The sequence below is a fragment of the Triturus cristatus genome, chromosome 2_2, assembly GCF_964204655.1.
Source record: "Triturus cristatus chromosome 2_2, aTriCri1.1, whole genome shotgun sequence".
NCBI lineage: Eukaryota > Metazoa > Chordata > Amphibia > Caudata > Salamandridae > Triturus > Triturus cristatus.
In genome coordinates, this window is record NC_140582.1 from 579,048,914 (window position 1) to 579,062,849 (window position 13,936).

General features: G+C 46.0%; 1 protein-coding gene across 1 annotated transcript in view; it reads left to right on the forward strand.

Annotated features, from left to right (window-relative positions):
- Positions 1-13,936, forward strand: part of ETFDH (electron transfer flavoprotein dehydrogenase) — a 542,885-nt gene that overhangs the window by 82,402 nt on the left and 446,547 nt on the right. The window lies entirely within an intron of this gene.

Here is a 13,936-nt window from a genome sequence, read left to right on the forward strand (position 1 = left end):
TGAAGTACCTGGGTAGATTCTGATCCAGGCAAGATGCAAATAGGTCTACCGAGAATGGGCCCCAGTTGGCATGAAGGGCTGGGAAAACCGACTGGTACAACTGCCTGAGGCTCGTATCCTTCAGGTACCGGGAGTGCCAATCAGCCACTTGATTGGATTTTACTAGGCGGTGTTCCGCCATCACCGAGATTTGGTTCACGAGGCAGTGGTCCCAAGAGTTTCTGGCCCGGTCCGAGAGGGACTTTGATTACATACCCCCTAAATGGTTGATATAGTGCACTGCCAGTACGTTGTCCATTTTGAGAAGAACGCAGCATTTCGCTTGGTGTTTTGTCCAATACCTGACCACAAAAGACCCTGCCAATAGTTTGAGGCAATTGATGTGTAGGGACTTTTCATGACAGGACATCTTCCTCCAGTGGAGGATTCCCCACACCGCACACCCCAGCCAGTGCTGCAGGCATATGACTATGACTAGGTCCAGGAGAGAACCACATATTGCCCGGGCATTCCATGTCTTGATGGAGGCAAGCCATCACTGTATCTGTTCTTTGGCTTACTCTGATGAAGAGATCACCTGAAAATATGTTAGCCCTCTCCAGAGATGAAGTCTTGAGCCGCTGCAGAACTCGATAATGAAGGTGCCTTAGAAAACTAGCCTGTATTTAGAATGACAGTCCATCCACCCTCACGATCTGCCGTAGGGAGGTGGATGATTTGGCCGCAATCCAAGGCAGTACATTCCTGATCTTGTGCACCTTACTTGAAGGGAGGCTGAGTATGGCTCTTACCGAGTCCACTGCGAGGCCCTGGAACACCAAAGACTGAGTGGGAGTAAGGACTGACTTCTGTGATTGATGATGAAGCCTAGAGACACCAATAGGGTGACTGCCAGCTGAAGATGCACAGCAGGATTCTGGGAGCACTGGTCTGTGAGGAGAATGTTATTTAAATAGACGATGAGGCCAACACCCTAGCTCTTAAAAGTTCCACCGCTGGGCGTGTTACTTTGGCAAAACTCCACGGGCGGATTTTAGACCAAAGGGAAGAGAGGTGAATTCGAAGGTCTGCCCCCACCATTGGAATTGAAGGAATCTGAAATTTGAGGGGGGAGGGGGGGGGGGTTTGAATAGGGATGATTAGGTAAGCGTCTTTGAGGTCAAGACACACCACCCAGTCGCTCAGTTGCAGGAGATCCCTCAGCAGGTGGATACCCTTCCTTTTGAAGTGGCGGTAAACCAGCCACTCATTAAATTCCTTCAAGTTAAGGATCGGCCGTTGGCCGCCATCCTTCTTCTTCCACCAGGAAAAGATTACTGATGAAACCTGCAGGGTGAGGGTATGTTTCCACAATTGCACCGTAGCCGAGTAACTCTGCTAACTATCAACTCGGGGCCTGCGACCAGCAGGGTAGGAGATTCCCTTTGGTTAGGAGAGTTGTAGAACTCTATACGGAAAACCTGCACAGTCTGGAGTACACAAGAATCTTAGGTTATTGCCTCCCAATTGTGAACAAACACTTGTAGCCTGCCCCCCAGGCTTTGTTGTGGAAAAAGACAAACACTCCCCTTGAGCTGAGCCTTGATTGCCACCTCCTCTGTGGCCGCCTCTTGAACCCTCATTCCCGTATAACTTCTGATGGGGTAGAAGCTTCCGAACTTCGAGGTATCCTGGTTCTGTTCCCCTCTATTGCCATAGCCTTTGCCGGGTGCTGGAGGGTGTGAGTGTCCCCTGCCTCGGCGAGCCGCATTGAAAACGCAGGGCGTAAAGATGTGTTTCATGGACGCCTGGGCCTTGTCAGGCGAACTGAAAGTCGCAACAAATTTACCCAGATCACACATGACCGTGTCACCAAACAATCTCTCTTGGACAATGGGGGGGGGGGGCAGCTTTTGAGGTGGCTAGGTCCCTCAGTTTGAAGTCTATCTTGATGAGGAGCGAACAGCGCCTCTCGGTCGATATAGCGCAGTTCGCATTCCCCAAAAAGATAATGGCCATCTGGGCCCACCCTGACAGTGTCTGGAATCCTGACCTCTCCAGAGGTGTTCTGTCTAAAGTATGTGTCAGTGTGCCAGAGATACTAATAGCTTGTCCTGACATGCCCGCCAGGATCTAGCTATACCCTTTTTGGGGTCGCTTATGTATTGTCTCAGAAAGGTGGCCATATGCTCATCTATGTCGGGGGGGATTAGTGCCACTTTGTCACCTATGGTTGGGCGAGGACACTCCGCCCGAAGGCGGGTGTGGACCTCTTTATCAAGTGGCTTCCATAGTCTCCCCACGACATAGGTCGCAACTTTATCCGCTGAGACCCATTCCGCTGAGCGGGCTGAAGAAGCTGTTCAGGGTCCAGCATGTCAGAGATCTCCAGAGGGGAATCGGCTGTGGGCGTGTCATCTCTAGGTTGGCTGGGCGAGGGGCACCATGGACGAGACCCCGTATCCTGCCCCGCATAGGAGCCAGAGGGAGAGTCAGTCCCCGGTAGGGGGCTGGATGGGCAAGAAAAGTGGGCTACCCCGGTTGGTTGGAGCCCAGAAGGCCTGGGAACAGGGACATCTGGTGGCAAGGGCTGGGGCTGGTCCAGGAACGCCCACTTCAATCTTTCAAAAATATGCAGATTGACGCCAGGGTTGGGATCCCTTTTTGCGTCTCAGGAGGTAGCGAGAGCATGACCTTGAGGGTATCACCCTCCCCCCAGGAGGGCGAGGTAGGGTTTAAAGAAGCGCTTGGCATACTGTAACAATTTCTGCTCTAAGGGAGCCACCACCTGTTTAACCTCTTTTAAGCTAGAGACATTCATAACTTCTCAAAAATGGTTGTCAGTTGGGTAGTAAGTCATACTGTCCTTCATATAGGTCTCTTTAACATTACTCATTCTGGGCAGCAGTAGCGCTTATACATAATGGCGGTGGCGGGTCCGGGGGTAAAAAAAATTACATTTCACTTACCTTTCCATGCCTGCTGTGTTCCTTCGTCGTCTGTCCTCCCTTCTCTTCCCAGAAGCACACAGTCTCCCCTAAGCCTATCACGACACTGCTGTCCCTATGACAGTTGTAATGCAACAATGTCTCTAAGGGTATTAATTAAAGGTCAATTTACAAGTAGCACAAATAATTGCTGGGAGCGGAAGGAGAAACCATGGAGACTAATTTTTTTTTTGTTTGGACAACATAGAATGCATTCTAGTAAATGCATATATTTGTCATATTTAATTTCATATAATCAAACCTATGTGAGGGTAGCACTGCGTTACATTAAATGGCATGTAACTTGGGGTGTACCCCTCCATCTGGCCCGGCGCGCCCCTGGTCTAATATATTTTTACTGCACTTCCCTGGCTTACTTGGCCTCCTTCTCTTCCAGGTTCCTACCCGCAGCTTCTGCTTTCCCGCTGCTTCGCAGCAGTTATTCTCTAACCACTCTGGACCACCCCCATGGACTACGCTCCGTCCCTTCCAGTAAGTTGTGGTCCTCCCTCTTCCCCCCCCTTCCAGTTCACATACTTGGCCATTGTCTCGCCCAGCGCACTCATCCTCCTTCTCTTACTTTAGGCAGAGTTGTCCCAGGTGTTACCTGGATGGTTCCGGGACACTCCCTCATCCTCGATTGGGCCTTCAGTTGTGATACGTCGCGTAAATCACTGGTCTCTCCTTGCAACTTTGTGCTTTTTTCACACATTTCCCTCTTTTGAGCCTAGTCACTCGGTAATCTTCCTTCGTTTTCGCCGCCATCTAAATCTGTCCTCACCATTCTCCTTGGGCTCATAAATTCGGATATATATATATATATATATATATATATATATATATATATATATATATATATATATATTCACTGAAAAAACCATAGGTTTCACACATGTTATAGTTAGCGGAAATTTTACTGATAAAAAACCAATGAAATTGCCCCGTTATAGTTAGTGCTGGCAACTATAACTCACGCGACCGCAATCCTCTGCTGATGCTAATACTGTATTTAGACACTTATTTGCCCATGTCTTCTTCCATACATTTTTAGCTATACATATATTACAAATATTTTTTTTTCATAAAGACACATATGTCATCAGCAGAAGATTGCGGTCGCGTGAGTTATAGTTGCCAGCACTAACTATAACGGGGCAATTTCATTGGTTTTTTATCAGTAAAATTTCCGCTAACTATAATATGTGTGAAACCTATGGTTTTTTCAGTGAATTTGCAAGGTTTTTTAAATGCTAATTCCTAACTATAACGTGTGTGAAACCTATGGTTTTTTCAGTGAATTTGTACGGTTTTTTAAATGCTAAGTGACTTTACGCCATTCGTGGCGTGCGCGCCCACTTAACGCAGTTCGTTCCGTGCGCGCACGGTGCGCTTCGCGCACCGCGCACCCACTTTACGCAGTTAGTGCCGTGCCCACGTTACGCTAGATGGGCCATGTACGCACGATGCGCTTCGCGCACCGTGCGCACATGGAGGACATATTATGCGCTTCCTTGTGATAGGTAATCTGTTGAAATTTTTTGGGAAATTTCTGTGCTCTGATAAGCCATGCACAAATGGTGGCCTTCGGCCACCATTTGCACAAGGGGTGGAGAAAGTGTGGATAGTGTTTTTTTTATTTTTATTTTTTTACCGTACGCTTACGGTAAGCGTACGGTAAGCGTACCCCGCGAAATTGCCGAAAAAAAAATAATGCCGTTTTTGCTCTTGGGGGATGTTTGGGGACTCCCTCAACATGACTATGTGAGAGGGAGTTGTCAAAACATCCCCGTAACATGTTTTTGGCCATCATGTTTGATACATAACACTCAGTGCGGTAGACAAAATGGCGGACGCCGCTTCCTGGTTTCTGCCGATTCGAATGTTTACTAAGATCTAAGAGCCAATCAGAATCGCGCTCGCGCACGCCACCGTACGCTTACCGTAAGCGTACGGTAAGCGTACCGTAAGCGGGCTCAGATATATATATTGATTTAAAGGCTATTTTCTCAGAATCTACTGAACAGATTTACACCAAACCTACAAAAGGCACTTCCTTGACCTAGGGACTACCTCTCTGCCAAATTTCTAGTAATTCTGTTCAGCCGTTCGGGCTGTAGCTCGTTCTAAAGGTCCTATGGAAAAATGCATGGGAAAAACGCGTTTTGGGACCCCCCTTTTATCTCAGCCCCCGCTTGACGAATCCCCCCGAGACTTTCAGGGTAGGAGCGGAGCGTAGCGCCCCACCTATTTTGAGAAATTCGCGAGGATTCGTCGACCGGCGCCAAAGTTATTCAAAATAGAATGTTGAGGTTTTCCTATGGAAACGTGGTCCTAACTATAACTACCTACTGGCGACCGCCAGTAGGTAATATATATATATATATATATATATATATGTGTGTATGTATATAATATATCTTTTTGTCAACCGCACTGCTATAGAAAGAACAGTAACCTGGTCCTGATGATGGCCTAAACATTTCAATAGGCCGAAACGCGGTCGACTTTTACAGCGGAAACTTTGGCGCTATTGCTTCAAGGATACCCTTCTTGACTCCTTTTGTATATATTATCATTCACTGTTTGGGTATCCCAACTATGTAAATCTCACCATCACTTGTTTTTTGTTGCGCCCCTTCCTGTTGCTGTACATACTTCCTCACATGTCACTTGCGCCGTCACAACTTTTCATGAGCACTTGTGCACAGTATCCTACAGGTTACATGCAGAGCTACCCTCACATATGTTTGATTATATGAAAATATAGACAAATATATGCCTTTTTGAAACAACATTCTATATTGTCCAAACAAAAATCTTTTTGTCTCCCTGGTTTCTCCTTCCGCTCCCAGCAATTAATTGTGCTACTTGTAAATTGACCTTTAATTAATACCCTTAGAGACATTGTTGCATGTTACAGATGTTTGCCCTAGTCTCTATAGGGTTATGGGCCACCTCCTGTAGTCTGGTACTGTCCCTATGACAGCAGCATTGTGATTGGTCTGAGCGCCGTAGTTTGTTGCCCAGATGGGGACTGCAAGCCTGTGCATGATCTTCACCTAGGCTGTGTATTACAGCTCGGTGAAAAACATGCTAAGTGCGCATGACTGTTTGGCTGGCCCAAGACGGCTGGCCAAACTGTCATTCACACTTAAGTGCACATACTACTCCTCCCCCTGCTGGCTGCGATGACAGCCATGCCCCGCCCATCCCCAAAACGGCTTTCATCAAAGAAAATTAAAATGCTAATAACAGGGAGGTATTATCATTTGATTTTTCCTTTTTGACACTGCTGAAAAGCAGTAGGGCGCCATTCCACCATAGCGGAGGAGTCGCTGCTACTGTACAGTGACCGTTAGGGATCACCTAATGTATGTTTGTAGGGCTCTGGGGTCACCAGGCAAGTTAGAGTGTAGTATAACAAAGGTGGGGTCTCCTAGCCAAATATATGTAGCCCAAGGGTCCAATAACGGGGCAAAACCCTGAGCTACAAGCTGATTATTAATACATACCCCAAGGAGGGGTGTAGTGCGCCAGGCGTGTGAGGCAACGCTCTAATTACACAGAGTTACTGGCCCGCCATTCTGAAATTGGCAGATCACCTCAGGAGAATTAGCATGCTGGCTGGGAAGGTGAGCCGCGCTGAGCACGGCCACCACGCGGCACCCTATAGTGGTCAGGCCCTGAGAACTAAAGCACACTGACAGAGAAAAAGCAGCCGCGCAGGAGCGACAAGCGGTCCTGCGGTCGCGATTGCAATAAAAATACAGTACAATACAAGAAATATGCCTAAATGAAAGGATTACCAATACAATAAACAATAGAGAAGTGGCCCAGAGATGATGAAAGAGGAGGCAGCAACGGGGACGAAGGACTAACAAGGAGTCCCTGACTATGTTATTTGGACATTGTTTTACTGTTTCCTTGTTTTCCCAGGGTTTATGGGAAATGAAATCTTTTTTGTTATCTGTTAACTTGCCTGCTGTAATAAAAAGTGGAGAAAGTACGTTACAGAGAAGGGTATACCCAATTGGTGTCGCTGGAACCTGGGTGTTTAGTGGTACGAATAGGAAAGGGGTCTCAATACGCATTAATTAAAAACCATGCAAAACAGTGAGTACAAGAATCAAAAATAAATCTAAAGAAACCACTTGAAAGGGCGCACCGTTATTTAATCACAATGCGCCACATAACAATGTATATCAAGCAAAAATGCACAACTTCATCATAAAAAAATTAGTGCCCCAAAGGGTGAGGGAGGAAAAGTGTCAGTGAAAGAGTGGTGCAAGGTTTGGGAAGGGATAAAGTGATGGTCATATGACCTTTATCAAAACAATTCAAAGTACTGGCTTCAGCACAGAACCAGAGTATCATAAAGCGAATGTTCATAAATTATGCAATGCCATGCTTTCAGAATTTTTGTGCAAATCCATCTGGTCGGGATAGATGCTGGCAGGTGGACAGGTTGTCGATGTTTCGACCCCACAAAGTTGTAGGTAATAGTTGAACCTTACGGGGGGTCTTCCTCACGACATGGGTAAGGTAGGGAGCGGACTTCCTAGAGTGCAAGAAAAAGGATTTCAGTAAGGAATGGTCTGGATAGATCCAAGGACGTTAAAAATAGGCAAACGCATATGGCAGTGGGATATTACCGTGAGTGGCATGCTAAACATGGGTCAATGGGCAAGATTACTCAATGTCAAAACGAATATATCAGGTGACAGCAACTGTGAAATAGAATAAAATAAAAGCGGGGCTCAGGAGACCTCGGATTTCGGGCGCGCGGTGGGCCAAGGCTGGAAATAACTGTAGATGCACTTACAAGGAAGGGCTGGAAAAATCACCGTCCTCGCTGTATCGAAACAATACTAAAGAGCCTCCGCGCAACGGTCAGCTGGATTCATTCTGAGGAACCCAAAATTAGCGGAAGCCGAAACCCATGATGAAGGGGTACAGCGTGCAAAACGGCAACCGTGTGGTTGTCAGACTGCGAAATACCTGCGGGCGGTAGTGTATCTGTCGTCCCGGGAAGCCGTGCGTCTTCAAAGGCAAAAGGTAGCGTGATCTGACACACAGCTTAAATGCCAAACGGCATGAGACGTGGCGCGCGTGCACGTTGTCTGACGCTCAATGCGGGGACTACGAGCGAAGAAAGGCTGATTAGTAATACTAAGGTAGACCGGTTTGATGGAAAAGGAGTTGCATTGAATTACGGAATTGTTCACAAAAGGACGATACATGTATCTGCATTTCAATATGCCAACGAAAACTTAAAACGAGGTGCCAAAACAGGTGTATAAAGTTAAATCAGATAACAATGGCGTCATCAGCACATATTTGTGTGCAGGGTAGCCGCGCGGACCTATCACACAGGATGGTATTGGCGCCTGAAAAAAATTACTCACACAAAACATCACATCATATAAACACATACCAGAGAGCATGATATGTGCCATTAAGGCCAAGGAATTAGTGTAAGAAGATGTGTGAGAAACATTAAAGTACGTAGGTTGCCACACGGTAAAGGTGCCTGTAGCACTTCTTAAAAATCATTAAAGAGTCAGATCTATCAAATGAAATGGAATAGACATACGGCAGATTTATAATGAGGAGTATGCTAACACGTACCACTCACACAGGAGGGTAAAGTGTCCGCATTAATGCAATGTGGCACAAGTTATTGAGACATGATAGCCAATGTGTACCTCTCTCACAGGAGGTGTCAAAACATTGGAGCCAGTGCCCGCCCATACCCAGCGAGAGGGTCAACAAGGTGTGTGATGTCATGGTCTAGGGGCATAGTGTAGCTAACTGTGCATAGCTGCTCTCTACTTCATTCAATCCATAGGTTATTGAATCAAAAAAGGACATCCGTTTGGATTCACGAGTGTCCAGTATTAATCCAATATTGCCTCCCCTTGGTCCCAAGGTGGCTCTTTCCAGGACGACCCATTGGCAACTGTCAGGGGCATGCCCCGCTCTTTTGAAATGGTCTACCAGCGGTGCACCTGCTACTTCACAGCGAATGCGACTGCAGTGTTGCAGTACCCTCACTTTGATCCACTTAGATCAGGTCACAAGGGTGAGCATAATCCCGTAGATGACGTCGTCGTGTTGCAATTTGTGTAGGTCTTCAGGGCAATTGTATGTTGGTTATGTTTGAATTCTTTAGTCTGGATAGTAGTAGCACACGCCTTGCACTGCCCGCATCTATGGTGGCCGATGATAGGTGGTAAGTTCCACAGAGATAGGACAGTCATAGGGTCGGGGGTTCCAGAAAGGAACGGACAATATGGTCTTTAATGCTTTTGGCCTTTTTATACGAGTGCATGGGTAAACCGTCCTGTTGCAGATCGTCGGATATGAGACCCCAGTGCTTGTTAATGACTTTCTTGATTTGTATTGCTTCTGGTGGAAAAGGTTGTGACACAGATCAAGCTCTGGACTTGCGCATTCTCTCTATCTCTGGGCTGAAAAAGAGTTTCACGGGGACTAAACCACGGACGTTTCCTGGCCTTATTAACAAGTCTTTTGGGGTAACCCCTTTCCAACAAACGGTCAGCAAGATCTTCGGATTCCTGTATATAGTGTTGTTTCAAGGAGCAGTTCCTGCGGATTCACAGAAACTGCCCGTAGGGCAGATTATCCCTAAGGCCTCTAGGGTGGTGGCTGTTGTATTGGAGAAGGGAGTTGCACTCGGCCGGTTTACGATATAATGTGGCTCTGAATTCATCTCCATCTGCAAAGATGGTAAGGTCGAGGAAATCAATCTGTTGGGCATCCGAATGTAAAGTGAATTGAATGTCCGGAGACCTCTGATTGAACCAAGTGTGGAAGGATGATAGTTGGGAACTGTGGCCGGTCCAGATCAACAGAATATCGTCTATGTAGCGCATCCAAAGCTCCACATTGATATTAAATGGATTGGAGTCATTTAAGATAAATTCTCTTTCAAAATTGGCCATAAAAATGATAGCTAGATCTGGGGCAAAGGTAGCCCCCATCGCTACACCTTTGGTCTGTAGGTAGAAGTTGTTCTGGAAAATAAAGAAATTCTTCATCACTGCAATCCTAAAAAGTGAAATGATAGAGTTAGTGGGAACAGCTACCGGTGCAACCCTCTTGTCCAGTGCTGCTGCCGCAACCTCAAGGACGGATTCCTGGGGGATGCTCGTGTAGAGCGACACGATATCACAGGGGACCAGTAGTTGTTTAGTTTGGTCAAAGGATCGTCCGTCCACGATGTTGATGGTCTGCACAGTGTCACGTCGGTAGGTCTGTGTATTCTCTGCAATTGGCTTAAAAAAGAAATCAATATATTTACATAGAGGCTCCAACATTGAGCCACAACCGGACACAATGGGGCGTCCGGGTGGGTTGGTCATGTCCTTGTGTATTTTAGGCAGAGTGTATATTGTGGGTAGTCTGGGATTCTTTTGGTTTAAGTATTGAAATTCCTGGTCTGTGATGAAACCCTGGTCTAGGCCGTCTTGATTAACGCAGAGTATTTCAAGTGCCAGTTCTTTGGAAGGGTCAGATGGCAGTTTCTTGTAGCTGACGTTAATGTTATTTGGACATTGTTTTACTGTTTCCTTGTTTTCCCAGGGTTTATGGGAAATGAAATCTTTTGTTATCTGTTAACTTGCCTGCTGTAATAAAAAGTGGAGAAAGTACAGCATAATCCGTGCCTCCGGTCCGGTCATAGAATGCAAGGTAACCACTAAACACTCTGATACTGCTATACATTGGATACTCATAAGCCTTTATTACGTTTTTTTGTTAAGAACTATTTACAGGATTTATGCTTTTGCAGTATTACATTTTGTTAGACCTGGCATCTTTTGGCGTGTTTCCCCTGTCCTTTTGCTTTCTGACCTCCCAGTTTTGACTCTAATGTTGCTGGTTTTGTGCCTTTGCTCACTTTCTCACTGCTGTTCAGTGTTAAAGTGCAAGTGCTCCTGTAAATTGTGTTATGGATTGGTGTTTCCATGATTGGCATATTTGATTTACTAGTAAGTCCCTAGTACAGTGCAATGAGAGTGCCAGGGCCTGTAAATCAAATGCTACTAGTGGGCTTACAGCACTGATTTTGCCACCCACAGAAGTACCCCTATAAAGGTCTGCTCACAGTTTGTAACTGCCACGTCGACCTGGCAAGTGCACCCACTTGTCTGGCCCTAATCTTGCCTTTTCCTACATATGTCACCCCTAAGGTAGGCCTAAGGTACCCCTGTTGGCAGGGTGCTGTGTATGTTAACGGTAGGACATATACTGGTGTGTGTGACATGTCCTTGTAGTGAATTACAGTACATTTTGTTTTTCACTTTGGAAAGGCGATCTGTACCATAGGATAGAATGGGAGTTTTACTTGTACCATCTTTTAAGCAGAACTTCCCATTGGGACAAGATGGGAAAATGGAGTTTAGTATGCCTGGACTCAGAATGTAAAAATGCATCTTTTAGTAAAGATGATTTTTATGTTCTGTGTGTGAAAAGACCACTTTTAGAAAGTAGGTATTTTCTGGCTTAGCCATTCTGTGTGTCTCTGCTGGCTTTGTGGATTGACTGTCTGGCTTTTGAGTGACGGGCTGGGGATGTGCATTCTCTTCAAATATATACCTTTACTTCCCGTGCCTTACATCGCATGCCTTTACAACGCGGTTGTTATTACGACTGCATTGTTACAACGCAATCTATTACATGGCAAGTCATTTCAACGACTTGCTGTAGGGGGCGCTCTGGACCTAGGAATAGTATAATTTACTAATCCTACTCCAGTTTATGCAACAGCAGGGAAGGTGTTGGATTGTACATCCAACACCAGTGCACCCCCTACAGCAAGTCCTTGAAACGGCTAGCGGTGTAATGGTTTGCGTTGTTAACAACCGAGTTGTAAAGGCATGCGATGTAAGGCATGCGTTGTCATTGCTGTTTCCCATTCTCTTCAGACAGCAACTTGGGGGGGGGGGGGGGGGGTGTCGAGGCATGTCCTGCCTTTTCTGGATGAGACAGGGCTGGGCAGAATAGACCTGGGCTGCATTTAGAGTATTGGGAGGAGATTTCCTTGCACCTGAATGGGCCTGGTCTGTTTTAGACAATGCTGTCTCCACCTCCTACTGGGAAGCTGGGCCAGAGAGGACCTAACTGGTTTGGACTAAGCACAGACACACTCTGCCTGAGAGAACAAAGACATTTTGAGTATAAATATTGGGGCCCAGACCTTTAGAATTGCTGGAATCAAGTAACCTGCCAAGAAGATGAGCTGGAAGAACTGCCACGAGGAGTACTGCCCCTTTGCTGTGTTGATGCTTTGTTGGGTTGGCCTGCAGTTACTGCTTCTGCCTTGGGCAGTGAAAGGACTGGACTTAACTTTCTTTACTTGCGCTGAGTCTCTTCAAGGGCTTGGAGTAGAGCTTGCCTCCTGTTCTGAAGTCTCAGGGACTGCAAAGACTTAACCAACCTCTGGTTATCGCTTCTGGAACTGTTGTTTCAGTTGCCACAGAGAAGGGAAAGGCAAACGACTCAGTTGGGATAAAATCACTCAGGCTTCAAACTCCCGAAGGAATTGTTTAGAGTGGTCGAAACCTTGACCACCCCTCACGAAGGTAATATGCTTGCTCGAGCCACGAAAGAAAGATGCAATTGTATAGCATCTTTTTTCCACAAAAAAGAGACAGACATTTATGACCAATTCCAGAGCAATACTGAATTTGCTCCGGGAAAGGAAACTAAGGTCCGAGAATTCTAGCACAATTCCCTAGACTTGAGGAAGAGACTATTCTTAACCTGATTAAAGCAACTAAATCTGTATCCCCTCTAGAACTGGCACCACAAGATATCCTATCTAAAGCGATAGACCTCATTCTGCCAATCTTTAATGGGTTTGCTTAACTACTCACTAGACACGGCTCTGTTTCCAAAACATTGGAAGCACGCAGTAATCAGACCCTTACTAAAAAAAAAAGCTAATCTTGACCCAGCAATACTCTGCGATTGCGTCCTATTTCATTACTTCCGTTACTCGGCAAACGTCTGGAGAAACATGTAAATCCTACATTAGCCAATTTTTTGGAAGCTAATGACATCCTTCACCCCACTCAGAAGGGCTTTTGTGTGCACCATAGCACAGAAGCAGCATCACTGGTGGTTATAGAGGAGCTCAAAGCTCTATTAGATAACAAAGGCTCAGCTGCCATTCTTTTGTTCGATCTAAGCGCGGCATTCGACACCGTTGATCATGCCATCTTAAAAGACAGACTAAGGGAAGTAGGAATCCAGGATAAAGCTATGGATTGGCTAACTTCTTTTTTTGGAGAACAGATCTTATCAAGTGATGGTAAAATCTTGTTTCTCAGATCGCTTGCCAATTATTTGTGGTGTACCATAGGGCTCGTCACTCAGCCCTACATTATTTAACATTTATGTGGGACATCTTGCCAGCATAGTGCAGGAGTTTGACATATCGTTTGTCTCCTACGCAGATGACACTTAGTTGGTTGTGTCTCAGACAAACGGTCCCAATTCAGGGAACGAACAGTTGATCCCCTGTCTGGAGAAAGTGGCCAACTGGATGTCTAACAGTCGCTTGAAGCTAATCGGAGACAAGACTGAGCTCATGATACTGGGAAACCCTGCCATACACAAGCCCCTGATTCACTGGCCAAACGATATGGGCAACCCTCCCGATCCCAAACCCTTTATAAAAAAACCTGGGAATTTGGCTGGATGGTACGCTCACAATGGGCTATCAAACCAATAAATTGTCAGGAATCTGCATTTCGTTACTAAGAATGATTAGGCAGATTATCAAATTGATCCCGGATCACTTTATAAAAAAAAACAAAAGGTCATTCAGGCCCTTACGGTCTCTCTCCTGGACTATGGCAACTCTCTTTATGTAGGCACACTGAAATGTGTAATAAAGAAGCTCCAGGTGGTGCAAAACGCGGCAGCCAGTCTCCTACTAAAAG